We start from the raw sequence: 20966 nt of genomic DNA on the forward strand, positions 1-20966 counted from the left end.
TTGGCAGCAAAGCTGAACCTGAACTGATCAGAAGAAATTCATGATACTACTTATCCTGCTTTTCCCAATAATATTCCTAAGTATGTTTTTGCAGCAGAAATGTTAATGTGGTTGATTATACCCAAATAACTGTGTGTGTGTGTGTGTGTGTGTGTGTGTGTAAAATGGGACTTTGGTAAGAATCACAAAATCATGGAAGGATTGTTCTTAGCACTTAGTAAATTGATTATAAAATCTATATGAAAGCAAAAGTCCAAAAATAAGCAAGCATTTCTGGAGACAAAGAAGCAATATAGCATGTTAATGGTAATAATGTTCTCTGGAGCCAGCCTGCCTGGTTTACAATCCCACCTTTGGGATCGTAACTACACACTGTAACATAAATATGTTACTTAACCTCACTATGCCATGGTTTCCTTATCTGAATAATAGCTGACACAAAATAGGTTCATATATGTTAATTTAAAAAAAGAAGGTTGGGGGAAATTGATCTGTGTCACACATTAATTAAGGCAGAATGATACTGCTGTGGGAAGAGGACGAAACCAACTACAGGAACTAAACAGAGATCCAAGAAAAGACTCATTCTTAGATCAAACTTTGGTTTTGTTTTTGCTACATTGCTGTGACTTACTTATTTCACAACTGAAAATTTAGACCTCTTAGTCTTCTTCCCCTGTTTTGGCAACCACAGATTATTTCCTTTATCTATGAGTCAGTTTCTATTTTGTTCAGTTCATTTGTTTTGTTTTTAGATTGTGTATATAAATGAAATAATGTCTTTTTTTTGGTCCGATTTATTTTACTTAGCATAATACCCTCCTGGTCCTTTCTTGTTGTCTTAAATGGCAAGATTTCATTCTTTTCTATGGGGAGTACTAGTCTAGAGTGTGTGTGTGTGTGTGTGTGTGTGTGTGTGTGTGTGTGTTCTTCATCCATTCATCTGTCAGGGGACACCTGGGTTGTTTCCATACTTTGGCTATTGTAAATAATGCTGCAATGAATGTAGGGGTGCATAGTTATTTTTTAATTAATGTTTTCATTTTCTTTGGATAAATACACAGAAGTGAAATTGCTGGATCATATGGTAGTTTTATTTAGTTTATAAAACTTTAAAACTTTAGTTTAGTTTATAAAACTTTGATATATCACTGAAGTTTATTTCAGATTCCTGAAGAAGGGAAGAAATATTTGATAAATAGAACTAAAAATGAGTCATTAATAAGGAAAAAAATGAGACTGTATATATCACAAAAACTATATGAAAATCAGCTTTATATAGATTAAGAACTTTATTTTTATTTTTAAAAATATATTATTTATTTATTTGTCAGAGAGAGAAAGAGCACAAACAAGGGGAGTGGCAGACAAAGGCATAGGGAGAGGCAGGCTCCCTGCTGAGCAAGGAGTCTGATGCCAGACTTGATCCCAGGATCCTAGGATCGTGACCTCAGATAAAGGCAGAGAGGCTTAACGGACTGAGCCACCCAGGCATCCCTGGATTAAGAACTTTAAAAAAAAAAATAAGAAACTTTAAAACTTCTTGAAGAAAATATTGTTGCATGCCTTTCTGACCTTGGGTCAGAGAATATTTTATAAAAACCTTTAAAAACATAGAACTTAAAAAATCTGAACAATCAGATGACGTGAGAATTAAAAGCCTTGGTTTTTCATGTTGCACTTTAAAGAGCATGAGGAGAGTGTGAGAAATTATTTGAAATTCTTATAGTCAACAAACTATAATCAAGTATACATAGATCATATAAATTAAAATAATATAGAAAATTAATAAATAGACAAAAATGTTAATAGACACATCACAAAAGATGTATATAGCCAATAAACTTATGAAAAATCACCCAAATTTACTTGTATTTGGGAGAATGTTGATAAAGAACATGATTAGATGTCATTCTTCATCACTCGCCAATAGAATTTAAGAAATCTTATGGAACTGTCATTTGGAGAGGACAGGGATTTTTTACACATTGCTGGTAAGAGTATAAAACGATACAACCACTTTGGAAAGCAATTTGGGCATTGTTTTATAAAGTTGACTATTCCTGGATACATAGCATCCTTAGGTATATATCCAGAAGAAGTTCTTACACATACTTGCTGGAAGACTTAAGAAAACTGTTCATTGTGTCACTATTCATAATAGCAAAAAACTGGAGACAACAAAAACATCCATATGTAGTGGAATAAATAACTATATTATGGAATTTTTATAAAATGGAATAGCATGCAACAGTAAAAATTGATCTGTAATTAAACATCATGGATGAATCTTAGCATCATAGTCTGAGATGAATAAGGCAATACTGCAAATCTTAGAAGACAGCCTACTCTATGGTACTCTTTTATGAAGTTCAAAAACAAAGTCAAGCCATATATTGTGTAGGTATGTGTGTGTGGGTCATGAAACTATAAAAACAAGTATCAACAAATAAAATTCCGTATGATAGCTATAATTCCCTTTTCCATTTATCAGTTGCCTCAACCCCTCTTCATTGCTTTAATAATGGCTTCAACTGTTACTTTTATGCAAACTTCATCAATAATAACATCTTGGATTTGTTGAATTTTATAGATTGAAATAAACTCCTCCCCCTCCCAAGAAAGGCTTTATTACATACATAGGGGAGGGGTTCTTTTCTTTTTTTGCTGCTGCTTTCCTCATGGCTCTCTGGACATTAGCCCCTCTCTCCTCCTTTTGGCACAGATGTATGTCCCCACCCTTTTCTTGATGAACCTGAGGGCTCGATTATCCTTGGAGACCTTGAGCAGCCACATAGTATGCTGATCCTATGGGGTGAAGCTGCACACCTTTTGGATCATGTCCTGCACGAACTTGGTCTTCTTGGTGAGGTGCTGGTGGCTGTGACTCAGGTTCTCCTGTTCATGGTCACTCTGTGGCCTTTGTTGCGGCCCATGGCCATGGGGTAGCACAGAGCTATGGCAGCTGCTCCTCCTGGCACGTGCAGTGGACTGAAATACACTTTTAATCTCCATTTCTAACAGTAAATAAAATGATGCTCAAAGAGTTTATGACATGCCCAAGGTCATACAGTTTAGAAGATCCAGACAGTTTGATATCAAATCTTATAACTTCAGCTCCAAATCTCTCAACCTTGTCTGTTAAGGTCTGAATCATAATTCACAAGCCCAAATGTTCAAGCAGGTACTTTATTTTTTTTATTCAAGTTCAATTAGCCAACATATAGTACATCATTACTGTCAGATGTAGAGTTTAGTAATTCATCCATTGCATATAATTTCAACATTTTGATAACAGTGTGTATCACTTTCCTGCTCCTAAAATCAGTGCATGATCCTGCCTTGCTTCTTTCTTTAAATAAAGACACCATTATGCATGTCGATTTTAAATCACAAGTTTATCTTTAATTTTCCCTTCTACACTTTCAGCTACCAAGTCCTACAAATTCTTACTATTACTTTGTTGACTTCATCACCTACCTCACTGATGCATTCTAGTCTTCAAAGGACGTGAAAACACCTGTACTCTGAAATTCCTCCTTCCTAACCTTCCCCTCCTGCTCTCTAGAATGCCTTCCTTCCTTCCTTCCTTCCTTACCTTCACATTAACCTTCTTAATTAATTAACACTTCTCATCCAGAAAGCTTCTTATAGCTACCCCAAACTTACTATTTCTCTGTCTCTTCTCTCTTTATGCTCTTTATCTGTATTTTTCTTAAGCCACTTACCTTTTTTCTATTTTGTATATCTATCTTATTATACTTTCCATTACCAGATTCTAAGAGTCCTGTCAGATACCATATTTCACTTGTCTTTTTAATCTCAGCATAACAAAGTCATAGAATAGATCATAAATGTGCAATGACTTAAATATAACTGTGTGGGAAACGTACAGGCTGAATTTGCCATAAGATAGGGAATTAGAGCAAAGTTTATATTTGACATGAGACACAAGTCTTCTTCTAACTATAATAATCATTATTTATTGCAGTTTTTAATTAACTTATTTCTCCTTAAGGTTTTTTTTTTCCAAGAAAGTTTTACTGTTCAAGGGCACAGGATATTGGATAATTTGGACAGATACCCAGCAAAAATAGTTCTTGAAAAATGTTAAGTCTTTCAACTTGCAGGACCAAGTACAAAGTCTGGGGATTAAATGCATCATGAATCCTGAATTATCTTTTCAAAGAAGCTATTCATAGAGTTGCTCATATGCTTTAGAAAAGTTCAGACTAGTCCTTCCGCACTAATACAGGTAATATATGCAAATAATGGAAACACAGTCTTCTCCCAGTGAGATGGAATAAGGAACCCTGACTCATCTTTAAACACAGTGCCATTAGCAAGCTGATAGTGAGGAAGTGTGGCTTTACTTAACATACATACTTTATGTTGAATTCTGGGCAAAGAAAAAATTTCACCATAATACTTAAGTATTTGAATAAGAAATACAGTGTGATTTCATGCATTCACATGAAAATCATATACGTATATCAAAATGGAGTGATCCTCTATTTATCATGATTGTGAAAGTTAATGATTTTCCCTGATCCCTTCTAAAAATTACAGAGACCAAATCCTGAACAGCCTCCATTTTGAGAGTTTAAAGAATGGAAAGTAAATTAATCAGACTAAAGAGAGATTTTGACTTTAGAATTCTCTAATTCAAATTTATTTCTCCCCTTTATTTCTTTTTAATGATTTTTTCATCCATTACATTGCTTTTTTATCTTTATTTAGCCTGAATGAACTAACAAAAAAAATTTTTTTTAAATTATCTTTCTTCTACCAAGTCCCAAATTTGAACATTATGAATCTAGTGACTCCAAAAACTCATGAGTTTAGATACCATGATTGTACCTATTATAAGTACACTTGCTTTCTCGGAGATGAAATGTGTCTATAGCTTATGGTTATTATGAAGACAATCTTCGTCTTTGGAGTCAGATTGTCCTTAGTCACATATCAACCCTGATACGTACTATGCAACTCTGCACAATTTATCCTACTTTTCCAAATTCAATCCATCGTAATGATATTCATCTCAGGGTGGTTTTCTGAGATTTAATTGAGATAATATAAAGTTCTCAGCTTTGTTATGTTTCATAGTAAGTGTTTAAGAAAGTTATCTACTAAAACTATTAATGAGCAGGCAGTTCACTTTTATATAAAGCCAGGATGGATGCAGTTTGTAAACTGGTTACATAATCAGATCATCCTACCACTTCTAGATAACACACATGCAGAATAGGTAAAGATTGTCCATAAGACTTTTTGCTATAATCATTTGTGTCTATGGATCCTGGAAGTTTGCCATGCCACAAAGAGTAGGCATTAGTCTACACATTTCAGTGAAGAATTCTATAAAAGCTACTTGCTTCATCCATGCTATAACCTTCTCTACCCTTAATATTCCAGCAGTGACAGTTGAAAGTTTCAGGTAAAATAAAATATTCTTTTTTTTTTTTTTTTTTTCCTAAAGAGCAGACAGGAGAGAAGCTGAATCCCCTCTGAGCAAGGAGCCTGATGTAGGGCTCGATCCCAGGACTCCTGAATCAGAACCTGAGCCAAAGGCAGATACTTAACTGACTGAGCCGCCCAGGCATCCCAAAAATATTCCTTTTTTTTTTTTTAAATGTTCTCATAGTGTCTTCTGTAGAGCTCTGTTATACTTTCTTCACTGTAATTGTTTTGTAATGTCTCTTTCAATAAGACTGGAAGGAATAAGAGATGGAAGGAAGGATGGGAGGGAGAAGGAAAGTATAGCAAGAGCAGATTCAGAAACACTTTATATTTTCCTGTAATTTTTTGCAGATGTTTAGAATTATCCTTCCACTAAAATATAGAATATTTATTCTCTTAAATTTAGATAGGTGTTTGGAAGTTTTTGGATTTATACTAAGACTTTCCCTATTTTTTAAAAGCATTATTTATGTTGCAAGCATTGGTAATGCCTATAATTATTTATATGCATTATTCTTAACTTTTGATGTATGCTCAATCCTTACAAGTTATTGGCAATTTTTGACTAATGGAATGCTAACAATATCTGTATCTCTGTCCAAACAATAAGGCATTTCATGAGATATAATAGTAAATAATAATCATTTCAAAAATACTAAATTAAGTGATATAAAGCCAAGTTGACAACGACTAGGAAGTTGGCAACCAATATTTAGAAGAAACCTATTAATATAATAGGCTGCTCAAAGAGAAAAATATACATAGTCATGCTATGGTTTGGGTGAACTTAGCTAATTTAGTTTTATGGCATGTCTCCTAAGATCTCTAGATATGTTTCTTAAAAGATGGCTTTCTTGAAAAAGCTATGCATTTTTGTTAAAAAAAAAAAGCCAAAAGTGTGTTAATCCTAGGTACAATTGATTAATAAAGTAGTATCTCCATCCCAAGGGAACAATAATACTAAAATATGTTTTTCTTTTTCTTAAGGTTTATTTATTTTATTTTAGAGGGAGAAAGAAAGAGAGCACAAGGAGAAGAGGCAGAGGGAGAGGGAAAGAGATTCTCACGTAGATTGCGCTGAGCAGGGAGCCTTATGTGAGGCTCCATCTCACAGCCCTGAGATCATGACCTGAGCTAAAACCAAGACTCAGGTGCTTAACTGAATGTGCCACCCAGGCACCCCTGTTTTTCGTTAAATGTCAATTTCTCTTATAGAGATTAACAATACAAAAAAAAAAAAAAAAAAGCAAAACAGAACAAAATAATAGAAGATATTTTAAAAAACCTTTAATTTACCTTACCTTTTTGGAGATTTTTTTTTAAAAGGTTTTATTTATTTATTTGAGAGAGAAAGAGAGAGACCAAGCACAAGTGGAGGGGGTGGGGCAGAGGGAGAGGGAGAATCAGACTCCATGCTGAGCTGGGAGCCCCTTGCAGGGCTAGATCTCAGGACCCTGGGATCATGACTTGAGCCAAGGCAGATGCTTGGCAGACCGAGCTGTGTGGATGCCCCAAATTTATCTTATTTTAACAATGGAGTAAATGAGACTGAACATCATTTCTGTGCTGTGCTTCCACCAAATATCATAACCTGATTTTAATTATGACAAAACATCAGAAGAACCTAAATTGAGGAACATTGTACAAAATCTGTAATGAGTACTCTTTCAAAATGTCAAGTTCATGAAAGGAAAGGGGAGAAAAAGTCACACATTGGAGAAGAACTAAGAGAAATAACAGATACAACATAGGACCTAAGATATGACCCTTGACCAAGAAGATGTGGAAAAACACAGTAGGAGAAAAAAGGCGTAGCAAAAAGAAATGGGTGGAATTTGAATAAAATCTGCAATGTAGTTAATAGTGTAGTACCAATGTTAATTTCCTGGTTTTATAGTTGTATAATGGTTACATATTGTGCTAACATTAAGGAAAGCTGAATGAGGATATACAAGAATTCTCTGTACTATTTTGCAACTTTGCTCTAAGTCTAAATTAAATTAAAATATAAAGTTTAAGGGCGCCTGGGTGGTTCAGTGGGTTAAAGCCTCTGCCTTCGGCTCAGGTCATGATCCCAGGGTCCTGACATCTAGCCCCGCATTGGGCTCTCTGCTCAGCAGGGAGCCTGCTTCCTCCTCTTTCTGTGCCTGCCTCTCTGCCTACTTGTGATCTCTGTCTGTCAAATAAATAAATAAATAATCTTTAATAAATACATAAATAAATAATAAAGTTTAAAAAACTTGTTAACTTTTCTCAGCTCCATAATTTGAATAGTAGAAGTTTTGATTGGAACCAAAGTTCCTAGTTTTCTTTTCCCTACAGCACACTACATCCCCATCGAAGTGGATATTCTCCCCCTTAGTTAACAAAGCAAGTAAGGTTTTATATTTTGTTTTATATTATCCTGAAATATTTGTAACTTGCTTCAATAAATGTACTAATCTTAATATTTTAATATTAATGGAGTATAAGCAGAAAAGAATCCCTAAACAAGTAATGAATTAAATGAAATCAACCGATCAAATTGTTCTTTAGAAATACTACCAGTCAATTCATTGAATCAGGAAGAAAATTCATATATAAATTTGGATTAGGTATATCCAATACGATTGAGTTATTGACCATGTTCTATCAAGGCATCAAGGCATATTTGGTGTTAAAAATACCGTTTAAAAAAAAATCCCTAATGTGCAACAACCGAAGGAGACAAATTGTGGGAAAGTGTCAAATTCGACTAAACCTATATATAAATCCATGGATTAAGATGAAAGTAGACATGGAACGAGGTTTTCTCAAAGAAAAATCTAAATGAGACATAGCCTGAGGCTTAGAAACTTCTATATTGAGTATCTAATGACATCTAAAAAATAAAAACCTTCCTAAGTAAGAGGGAGGTAAATTTACACCACCACCAACAAAAACTATTAAGGCATGAATTTGGGTTCAAGTCAGTTCACAAATAATCTAGGCCGTAAATATTTTTGAAATTTGTTACAAGCCAAGCATTCTGTCTTGCTTCAACATTGATAGCAATTTGCCTCTACAACCTTGGGCAATTAATTATCTTAGTCCCCAAATGCCTAAAAGTGGGATATTCACCTTTAAATATTGTTATTATTATTTTACATTATGAGAGTTTTTGGTAAATGGTTAATGTGTGGAAACATTTTAAGTTCTTGGAAGCAAGGCATAAATATTTTTTTAGTCACCATTCTGCATAGAAAGAAGCTTTTTGGTTAGCTGGGAAAAGCAAAAAAAAAAATATATATATATCTATATATATGTATATATATATAGATATATATATGCACGCACTGTGGTTGAGCTTTGAGTCTGCCAGGTAAAAAATGAATCCTGACAACTCTTCAGGATACCAAATTGGAAGAATAGAATTCCCTCACATATTTCCTCTTATCAATAATAAGAGGATAATAATAATAAATGATAATAAAATGATAAAATAAATAATAATAAAATGATAAAATAAATGGAAAGTGAGGGTATAAATTCCTTGCCCAGAATTCCTGTCTTTGGTCTCAGAGATCCTTTGTAAGTAGAATGGCCAAGCTGAAAATACTCATATGCACTCTGAATACCTTTAAACTATGATAGTCCTTGTGAACTCACAAGCAACATCTGTGTGTGCTTTTGTCCCGCAATAACATTATTAAAACAGTAAGTGGAAGAATTGCAAGACCACAAGAATGGTCCTAGAGGACATAGAAATCATGGCCTTTAATAGAAGAAGATTTTTTACAAAGAGGCTGATTATACTCAGGATCTCTTGGGTTGTCATGTTTTTCTCTGTAGGGAGGAGTCTGGTCTTAGAGTGAGGCAGAAACAAAATGGAAATCTCTTGTCAAATCATGTTTTAAACCATGTTAACTTTACAGTGTGAGGACAGTGCTTGAGCCACAACGTAAGTTTACTGATGGCTTCTGAAATGGAATACAGGGGCACCTGGGTGGCTCAGTGGGTTAAGCCTCTGCCTTCAGCCCAGGTCATGACCTCAGGGTCCTGGCATTGAGCCCTGCATCAGGCTCTGCTCAGCAGGGAGCTTGCTTCCCCCCATCTCTCTACCTGCCTCTCTGCCTACTTGTGATCTCTCTTTGTCTGTCAAATAAATAAATAAAATCTTTAATAAAATACTTAAAAAATACAAAATAGAATACATCCCCAAATCCAAGGGATATACATCTTCATATATTTCAATTGAACAGTTATTAGTTCTGGAAGAGATTTTACCCCTGTAACTTCATGAAAACACAATACCCTGGGTTTTCTTAGTATTAAAATGTGAGCCAAGTTCACTAGTAGTCTTTTTTTTTTCTACTTCAGTAAGTTACCTCTTCCTGTGATGTCATAGGAGATTTGTCATTAAACAAGGATCTCTGAACAAAATCCCTTTGTGGGGGAAGAATGTCAACAAACACAAACTTAGGTAGGTAAGTGACTACCAGTGACAAGTTACTGTTCTGTAGAAACAAGCAGCCATTCAGTGAGAACTGGATGCAGCTCAGGTCATTGATACGTTTGTGGGCCTTCTCTGTCTCTCATGCTGACCCGATTTTCCGTATCAGAATTGAATTCCAAGTAGGGGATCTACAGGGAAATCACTCAAATAAGTCACAAAGTAAATTTTTAGAAGCATCCGTTTTCTGGATGCAAACTTACTTATGACCACTTTTCTTGTATAGGAAAGGAGCTCTCTCCTATAAGAGCAGATCCACCTGTTGTTTCTTTTTTTCTTCTTTCTTAACATGTTTTCAGTAAGATCTAGCAATTTCTTTACCTAAATTAGCAAAAAATATAATAATAATCCCACCTTTGAACTTCTTAGTTTTCACATCCTAGTCACTAACCCTAATATCAAATCAGTGTATGATTGTGGACCAGCAGCACCGATGAAATCTTTGAGTTTGTAAGATATTCTATCCCAGGCCCCACTCCAGTGCTACCGAGTCAGCATTTTAGTAAGATCCTGAAGTAATCTCTTGTACATTAAAGTTTAGAAGCATTGCCTTATTTTATTAGATTGGCAGATATCTTGCTTTTCACTTCACAGTTGGTAATTTTAATCGTGCTGCAGTTCTGACCAATTGGAAGCTGAGTAATTATGTATATTATACATGTATATGTACAGCTGTGTTCCTGAGGTTTATAATTTAGAAATATACCAGGGCTACCTATGTAAAAGTTAAGGTTCCAACTTGATGTGTACAAATCATACTTTAAATTTTTTAAAGATTTTATTTATTTGAGGGAGAAAGAGAGCCATGAGAGGGTTAGAGGGAGAGAATCCCACACAGACTCTGTGCTGAACCAGAAGCCCGTCATGGGGCTTGATCTCATGACTCTGAGATCATGACCTGAGCTGAAATCAAGAGTGGGACACTTAACCAACTAAGCCACTCAGGCACCCCAATCATATTTTAAATTTTTTACAAATATTATTGTGTAAAAATTATCAGGGATTTCCTATTGTCAGAAATAAACCTTTTTAAATTAATATATTTATTTTAATTCCAGTATAGTTAACATATGGTATTATTTTCATTTCAGGTGTACAATACAGTGATTCAACAATTCTGTACATCATTACTCAGTGCTCATCTTGATAAGTGTACTCTTAATCCCCTTCACCTATTTTACCCATCCCCTCTGATATGTTTGATTTTAAACAAGTACCCTCAGTTAAAGTTAAGACCCAAGACTTTTTTTTTTTTTAAGAAATAAGCCTTTTGGTTGAAGGGTTATATAGTGTATTCTCTACAGATTGTAACATAAGTAAAGCCAACATCCTTTACTTTATGCCAGACACTGTAATTAGCTAAAACTCGAGCAAGAGAAAATGCAGACCACAAGCAAATCTGTGCATTCCTTCAGGGAAGGATATGCCTCATGATATATCAGCTAAATTCTAGGAATATGACAACAAACAATACATCGTGGATTCTAAATAAATATATGTTGAATAAATGACTATGCTCAAGGGTAACCCTTACCTGCTTAGATCACAAGGTGAGGAAATGTCTTTCCCTCTCAGTCGCCTTCTGGTGAAATCATCTTGAACTTTTGGGCCTATCCTTCCTCTTAAGGATTCTTGACTGCCATTGTCTTTCACCTCTTCCAACATGCATAACACTCTAAATTCATGGGGTGGTATTTCAGTATGCAACTGTGACTGACTTTGCTACTACCATTCCAAAGTAAACAAGACATTGCTACTGGGATTTGACCCGGTATCATCTTTCTTTACATTGACCCAGGTATTGTTCCCACTGAGGAGACAGAGGGCTTTCTCCTTAATAGATTTGTTCGCTTTTTTTTTTTTTTTTTTTTTCCCAAAAGAACAGCAACACTTCAGCCTTATAGCCTCTTAAATAATTTGATAACTTGAGACAGCTAGAAAAAATATCCAGTCAAAAAGTATGTATACATACTGAAAGTTGTTTTTAGGTCACTTTTAGGGAATATTGAACATGAAGGAGAACAAACATGATACTGACAGATGGTGATAACAATTAGAAGGAAATATATAAACAAAGAGATGGGATGGAAATAAATTGGACGTGGGAGGCTATTTTAGGTCAGGATGGTGACTGCAGATCCCTTCAGGAGGTAGTGATGTTTGAGGCATGTAGATGTAGAAACCAGAAAATTGAATGTAGGGAAAGAGTGAGAGAAAGAAAGGAATCAGGAATGGTAAGTAGTTTTTTAGCTTGAGCAAATACATGCTCTGTTTTGTGATTTACTGAGACAGTGGGTTCACAATAAAAATGAACGAGTGAATGAATAAATGATTGAATTTTTTAATGAAAAAGTTAATGAACCTATGAAAGTTTTCCTGTATCTGGGTATGAGGATATTTGAGCGATACTCTCACATCACAGTGTCTCATTCAATGCTATTCCTCATAAATTCTGCCAGGATGGAGTCAAAGCACCTTGATTCTTTCCTTCTTCAGGATGAGTTCCCTCCACCACCACCCCATTCTGGGGCATTCTCTGGGAGGTTGGTAGTGACCTTATCCTCTCTATTTATTAATTCCTATAACATTGCATTCATTCTAATGGGCACAACTAGTTCTGACAATCCTAAGGTAAGAATGTGGAAACACTTTTTAGGATACTTATTTCACAGGATAGTACTTGAAAAGTTGGTTTAAAATGTGTGAGAAATGTCTAACAAATTTAATAAGACAGTAACACATTTTTGGTTCTATGAACACATATGGAGCCATGATGCTATCCATCCCCACCATCTTTCCTGCTGAGTTCTCCATATGGACCAATATGTATTGATTTCAGATGTAAGGAGTTGTTGTGTGCTCATGTCCTGGGGTTCATGAATAGAATACAAAAGCTTAGTCCTTACTTGCAGAGAACAGTAGGATGTGTCATGGAAAAGTGGTTTAAAATTATGTGAATTACGATTTTTCAAGACACCAGATCAATGAACCAAATTCAGGGTCACAGTGCTTTTCTTTAAGTACAGTTGTGTTTGAATGCCTTTGATTCTTGTGATCTCTTAGCATCATTATATTTATATTCCTGCAGCCTGTTTCTAGATATACTAGAGATTTGTCATAGCTAAGAACTGTATTTCCCCACTTTATGATTTAAAACAGTAATTATCATAGATTATTACTAAAATAAATTACCATTAGTAATTTTTCTTCTAAAGATAGATATGAGATTGTCTTAATAGAAACACATTTACTTGAGGGACTGAGATGTCTTCTAGAAGGAAATACACCATTTTTTAAAAGTTTAAATAAATAATATAAAAAACATTGATGTTCAAATAAAGATTTAAAGAAATTTTACACCAGGGTAGGTGGTGCCATAAGAGAAGGGAGAGTCGAGTGAACAAATATAATATAAATTCTTATATTTATATATAAACAAATATAATATAAATTCTTAGTTTCTAGTGCAGTGATGGTCATTTAGGTCTGTTGCCAGACCCAGATCTCTTTGGGCTTATGTTTTAGTCTTATGTGCTAAAAGAAGTTTTACTAAAACAAAAATTATGTGTAAATATTAGGGCACAAACAACACTCTTTGTAATCCATATGGAAAAATAAAATAATAAAAAGCATTTCTTTAGCACAAGACAGAATAAACATGGTTACAATCATGTGGAGATTTCAAAGAGCACATCACTTTCTGACACCTAGAGCCTCCAAGTATCAACTGTCTAGTAGTAGCCATGTCTAAAAGAGGAAGTCCTAGTGGCACTCCAGTAGGCAGAGGGACCCTGCTGGGAACAGAAATACCCAAACAACTGGATTGTGTCTAAATTCTTCCTAGTGATAGTGATAGGACAATGGCAAAGTAAGGTGAACAAATTTTGACAAGTGACCTGGGTTTGAATTCTGTTCTATCCACTTAATAAATGGGTAACTTGGATAAATTATAATTTTGAGTGGGTTTTTTACTCCTTGTGTATATATATACACACACACATATATAACATATATACAGTTGTATACTACATGCTGTATATGTTTGCCATGTAAATCAAATTGCACAGTAGACAGGAAGCACCTAGCATGGTACCTTCCTGGTTGAATGAGTTCAAAATGTTAGTTCTCTTTCTTGCCTTTCGCTCTTCTCTGTATTGACTAAGAACCAAAGAGAAGAGACATAAAGTGAAGAGTAGATAGAAAAGTTGTCTAAATGAAAAAAAAATGAACAAGAGAACATGATCTACATGAAAAAATGAGATGATTGAGACACAGGGATGAGTCATTGAACCCATATATTGCCTAATGTAATGATACTGGAAACAGAGTTGAGAAGGGAATAGCTGACTGATGGTAGAAAAAAGTAATTAAAACAGGAAAAATTTGCTAAATATACAAGGATTATAAAAGAACCATTATGAAAAATCATGGTGTATTGAAAAACAAGTGCCCGTTAGTTTGTTAAGAATATGGCAGCACTGCATAGGATACTATTAAGAGAGTTATATTAAGTCATTTGAAAATAACATTTTTCTTCTCTCTTTTGATTAAATCCTCCTAGAAGCTTGGAGTGTAACAGGCATAGCACATCTCCCAAAGTTAGACACTATACCAGAAAGTCTGAAAGAAAAACCAAAAACAAACAAAAAGGAGTCTCGGGGGGTGGGGGAAAGAGTAAATGGATGTGTATCACACTAGTTAACTCACTGGTGATTGAGGTAAATCCAGTATTTTTAAAAACAAGTATATAAAAAGAGATTGAAATTGTAGGTTATGTGTTACAAACAGGATTTATACTGAAAGGTTCTAATCCCTGTTCTAGAATCCATTTGGGAAAAACAACACACACCCAATAAATAATTTCTGGTGGTTCCTATGATGATATATTGATGTGGTACATCTAAATAATGATGAATTTATTGAGATGGCAGATTACCATCTAGATGGAATTATTAAAATTCTTCAAATTATAGTTAGGTTCATGCAGACCATTTATTGCTATTTGATCATGGCTTAGGCAAAAGAGTCTTGGAGTAGATATTTAAGACAATTTTTGAAAGGTCACTGATGATTCATAGGTGTTTTATGTAAATGTAAAAGTGTTTTTCTCCTTTTGACTCAACTCACTGTGGTGTAAAATTTCTTTAAATCTTTATTTGAACTTCAGTGTTTTTTTATATTACTTATTTGAACTTTAAAAAAATATCAGTAGAGTAAAGTTAAAGATAAGTAATGGGCCAGTAGAAGTCAAGTCGTACCTTCTTTGTTATTAATAACTGTAGATTGAATGCTTAATTCTATGTCATATTCAGTCATCCACATCTACATGCAATGATTAAGCTAAAAAACTGACGGAAAAATGATTAGTGATAGAATTAGAGTATTTCCCATGCTCCTATTATTAGGCCAATCATTTAAGAATATGCAAATGTATAGAGGTAATGGAGGGGAATTTAACAGATACATTTCACTTCTTTATAGCTGTCAGTGGTGAGGATGCATATTATTTCTCTCCTTAGACCAAATTGTTAGCAGAATCTGAACATAAGAACGGTTTGCAGTAAGAATCTTGTGTCAGAGACAATATCCTTCACCCAAAAAAAGCTTAAAGAAAATTTTTAAAAAATGTATAGGAGATCAACTTTTCATTTTGCCCTTAGCAAACCAGCAAATGGGTTTTGTAAACCCAGAAAAGGTATTTATTTTTCTTAAATTAAGGACAAGGAGTCCACCATTATTTCAAACATGGAAGATTTACATAAACAAGGGAAGAGTCATTTAAGTTATTTCATAGGAAATAGTGGCTACATTTGCTTCTGAAATTTATTTTGAATTTAAATAAATTCAATAAATTCTGCCTGTACCCTCACTTCCTGAACAAGGCTAAAACTGGATAATTTTCAATATTGGCTGCAGTTACCTCTTGGGTCAGAGGAATTAAATTCTGCACTGTTAATAGTGGGAATAAATAAAATAGCACAGTGTCCTTCTCAGGTTATAATGGATTTTTGGGGTACTTCTCCCAACTTGACTAACACTGAAAAGAAGAGGGCTTTTTTGAAGGATCACCTCCTGTTGTGCAACAGTGCCTCCCCTAACGTTATTTTTCTGTCTTCTTTGTTATGTTCACCTTAAGCAGCTATTGCCAGGAACCCCAGTGTTCACCCCCTGTGGGAAGTTGCTACTGCTAAAAAGAATGCAAAGTCAGAGATTTAAGAGGGTTTCCTGGTGCCTCTGGCTGAATTCCAGTTTGGCTGCAGCTTCTCTGGTGCTGCGATTCTCAATGAGGGTATTTACTACCAAAAGACCTAATGCATTCAAGTCATTTAGAATGATGTTAAAGACATTTATAACTGAAGTGGATGAGGGGGAAAAAAAACCACAAACAAACACATACAACCGTATAGCAATAAAAGCAGTGCCACAATGGGGTGAGGACAAAAGGAAAACCAAAAATGTTGCCTGATGCATGAGGTCCTATAGTCCTTTTCCTTTCAAGGATGTCTTTGTTTTCTATATTGCTGGGAAAAATCAAGCCACTGGATGCCCACCAGCACATTTCTCCTACCAGCATTCCTACCTATCCATTCTGGCTTTTCTCGTGTTACCAACTCTATTGCTCTTAAGGGTAAATTCTTCACTAGGTCCTGCCCCTCTCTCTTACTCAGAGATGTTGTTCAAGCAATTTTCTTCTGTCTCTTCTCTCTCAGCAAATTTTTTTCTTTCCTGGGTCAAGCCCATCAAACATTCGAATATGCTAACATTTGTATCTTAAAAATATTCTTTTGATTTCAAGCCCATTGGAGTTATCACGTCTTTGGTGCAAAAAGGTAGTTTTGATGAGAGAACAGAAGGCTGGCTGAGGACAAAGCAAAAGCTGACACGGTCCAACTTTCCCCCACCCCCATTCCTGGGTGGGACATATGTGACATTCTTTAGGAATCTCCCACCCATCTTAATGTTAATACCTTGCTAGAGGGCAAAACGACCTTGGCGATGGCAAGGCCTCTGGTATCTGGTGTCTTATAGGTCCTCTTTAGCATATGAAAGTTCTATTGAAGCCTCCCTTTTCCTTACCTCCCCCCAACTACCCCTCACAACCCCAGGGCAGCAGGTCTTCCTGCCCACAGGTCCTGTCCCCATGCTTTAATAAACAACCATTTTGCACCAAAGATGTCTCAATAATTCTTTCTTGGTCATCAGCTCCGGACCTCAACCCACCGAACCTCACTTAGATTCTAGAACTTCATCAGTTTTATTAAAGCACAGGGATGCAGAAAGAGCTGCACTTGGGATTAGTAAGAATGGCCAATGATATACTTTCAAGTTGGGAGGGAGTTAGGGATAGTGTAAATCTAAGGAATTTTGGAAGCAAGATTTCCAGGACCTTGAGGGGGGCTAGCTACTGTTAGGAAAACATAATTTATTACTGTCTAATAAAACCTTAGTCATGAGACCCTTCAGATGTATATTGGTGGGTTATATGCTTGGGGGATAATTGCCACCATGTATCTTACGGAGTAGAGATAAAGGAAGTTTCCAGAGGAATTTGTTTATTTCTTAAAGTATATGTACTTTATGGGAGTTAGGCTAAGATTGGCTTTTGCCCTTAGCAAAGTATTAACATTGAGAAGGCTGAGTTCCTAAAAGAATGTCACTTTACAAAGGTGGGGAGTATTCAACTACTATCTGAAGTACTTCAAGTAGTACATGGGACACTGTGTAATAGGTTCTAAAACTGTTTGTTGAATACACGAATATATTTTCATTGGACTGAGTGAAAAATACACAGCATTTTTTTTTAGGAAGAAACTTACCAGATTTCTTTTAGGTCTCCTTTTAAGTACACCACATAATTGAGAGGGCCAAGAACATTTTAGGCCTTGATAAATCATTTAACCATTCCATCTATTTTCAGGCAGTTTAAAAAATTGATTGTGATATTTTCAAATTCAAGCATAGTGGTATAATCTGAATTTTGGAGTGATAATAGCAACATTTGATTTTAGCTGATCAACTTGTGGGATCTGGGCAAGTCATTCAATACCTCTATATTCAGTATCCTCTTTTGATAAATGGGGATAGTAAATAATAAACCATTTACATTCTTTATAACATTTAATTTACCAAGCAATACTATGATATAAAGTTTGTATCCAATATCTAGTACATAAGATTAATTAAGTTATAAATGTTGGTAATGTATTATTGCTTTTGACATTGGTTGGTCTGTGTGTGTGTGTGCACGCGTGTGTGTGTGTTTCCTTCTCTTTGGCTCATTGTTGCCTTAATTCCTACTTGCTAAAAGTGATAGAAGAGAGGGAGTAGGGGGTAGAAGGAATAGTAGACATGAAGAAGGGCCGGGCTTGTGATAGGCCATCAGACTACAAAGTGCTAGTCATTCTTTGATCGTTTAATAAGCACAAGTTTGGATGTGCTAATGGTCAATTGCAATTTAGACAGCTAGAATTTGTTCCTACGTGGACACAAATGACAAAATTGTTTTTGTCCTGTGACTCTTTACCTATAGGATGCATGACTTTAGACCCTTCAAAATTCCATCAAGATGCAGTAGATTTTTAAAGATAATTATACCTGATTTTTAATATTGATTCCTGATCAGTATGACAAACAGTATAAATTAGAGAAGCCTACTTAGAAATGACCAGAAAACCTCTATTATGACATGCATCATACTTCTACCACTTACATAGTTATAACATTATTAGTTGAATCTTAGTTATAGAAAATAATGTTATTCTTAGGTCCATTCATTCCCCAATGGTAAAGAGAGTGGAATTTTTTAAAAAAGATTTTATTTATTTGAGAGAGACAGGGAGAACAAGCAGTGGAGTAGGGCAGAGGGAGAGGGAGAAACAGACTCCCCACTGAGCAGAGAGCCTGATCTGTGGGGCAGGATCCCAGGACCTTGAGATCATGACCTGAGCCAAAGGGAGATGCTTAATCGACTGAGCCACCCAGGCACCCCAACAGTGGAAAGTTTTGCATTCTTGTGCCCAAACAGAAATTCACAATTGCACTGTAAGGAATATAATTAATCATGACCATATGCATAATCATACTGAAATACAACATGCACTTGATTTTAAAAATGAAGCTACTAAGAATCTATATTAAATAGCTTTCTTTGACATCAAATTTTACTAATTAGGACCCAGCCCTGAACTAACATCAAAGAGTGTGATTATCCTGAAATATCCCTGATAGTCATACTTAAAAATGTTAATCCTATCTTCAATTCCAAAGGCACAATAGAGACCTCTTAAAACTCCATTACTTAAAATCTGATGAAGTTATATAATCTGCTTCGATGCTTTGTCATGAATCCTTTCCACTATGTTGTAATCTCTGCTTCTGACACAAAAATTGTCAACCCATATAAAGAGGCTTAGTTTAGTATATGTATAAATATAAGTCTCTGATTCCTGATATATATGTGCTGTCTGCTAACCTAATTCTTGCAGTAGAACACTTCTTGCTCTGTAATTTTATTATCTGCTTCTGTATTCCCTACTATGTCATTTCTAAAACATACAAAAGATCTTGAACATCCTTGTATCTAAGTCAATAGGGCACATTTAAGTTATGCTTATAATTAGGAATTTCTGTTCCTCTGTAAACGAGAAAGAGATTCTGAATGTTTCTACACTTTCAGAGTCAAATGTGTGTATGTCGTTTCTGAAGATCACTATCATTCCCCAAGCCTGTGCTCTTCTTATTCAAAGAGATTACTTTCCTGTTGCACAGATGCGTATAAATGCTTTTCACTTAACAGTGAATTGCTCATTCATCTGAGTGCTTTATTATATTGATGTCCTATAATTATTCTTTAATTAAATAATGACACAGGTAATCTACTAGTGAAGATATTAAGGAGACTTAACATACAAATGAATTATGGGATGATGATACCTGAAGCACCATCTGGAATAGAGAGTACGTAAGGAAATAAGATGTTACAAAAGAGTAAAGTTTTTTTTTTTTTTCCTTCTATTTCTGTTCTAAGATAAATGAATACAAGCTAAGACCTGGGAAAGTTAATTGAATGTCTTTCAGTCCAGTGTTGCCAATTCAACCTGAGAAACCTCTTCAGAATATCAAAACAGCACTACTTTTAGATTCTGTTGTTTCTGATGCCTAGGTAGGCTAGTAATATTTGAACTTTTTATTGTGTTTTCACGGTGTGATTCACTAAAGTTAAAAGAGGGCTCTCTTTCACTGGATATCCAACTTCTCTTTACTTTGGTCTTCTGTTTGTTGGGTTTTCAATATTAATTAATTAGTTAAAAACAAACATTTGTGGCACTAAGTGTCCAAGGTACTTACCTATTAGCTTTTTTAGGTTTCAGAAACATGTTGTAGCCAAGGAGAAAGACACCAGTTCTCCTTTGAAATATTTTGAATACTATGTCTACTTTAGACATTTTGTTAAAGAAGAAAGAAACTCGGAGTACATGCTCTTTCTCCAGCAACACTAAATCTCCTGGCAGAGGTTCTTCTCTTGTTGGCCCCAAAGTGGTATAATGGCTTCTCTGAAACTCACAGGTTTGTGAGACTGTTTCTCCATTAAGCTTATACAACTTTGCTTTTGCTGGCCTTGGGTCTAAGAACCCCTCTGTGAAGTCTCTTAATTTAGTCTACTCTGGGTGCCTCCATGAGCTTCTTTGGAACCAAGCAAGTATAGGATGTCTTAGACTCTAAGGTGTCTAAGACCCAGTGTGGCTCTTTACTCTGTTTTACTTTTTATCATTTAAAAAAATGAGAACTTACCCTTGCCCATGGAGTTAGAGACTTTTCAGCTGAAGGTTTTCAGAAAAGTTGTGCTTTTTCTTTAAAAGTGTGAAAGCCAGGAGCTTTTCCTCTAAGCCTATTTGACTAAATTCCAGCACTGGGACAGAGTGGAGTTCCACGATGTGAAGCCTGATGTGCATGGTTTTTGAATGTGAAGAAAAGACAAACTACTGTGTGTTCACAGGAAGAGTAGTAACAGCAATATGAATAATGAATATGA

At 35.2% G+C, this 20966-nt stretch overlaps 1 pseudogene; it reads right to left on the reverse strand.

The window, feature by feature from the left end:
- Positions 1–1670: 1670 nt before the first annotated feature.
- Positions 1671–20966, reverse strand: part of LOC116864760 — a 44921-nt pseudogene continuing 25625 nt past the window's right edge.

Source organism: Lontra canadensis, unplaced genomic scaffold (assembly GCF_010015895.1).
Source record: "Lontra canadensis isolate GAN:19392208 unplaced genomic scaffold, GSC_riverotter_1.0 scaffold6, whole genome shotgun sequence".
Taxonomy (NCBI): domain Eukaryota; kingdom Metazoa; phylum Chordata; class Mammalia; order Carnivora; family Mustelidae; genus Lontra; species Lontra canadensis.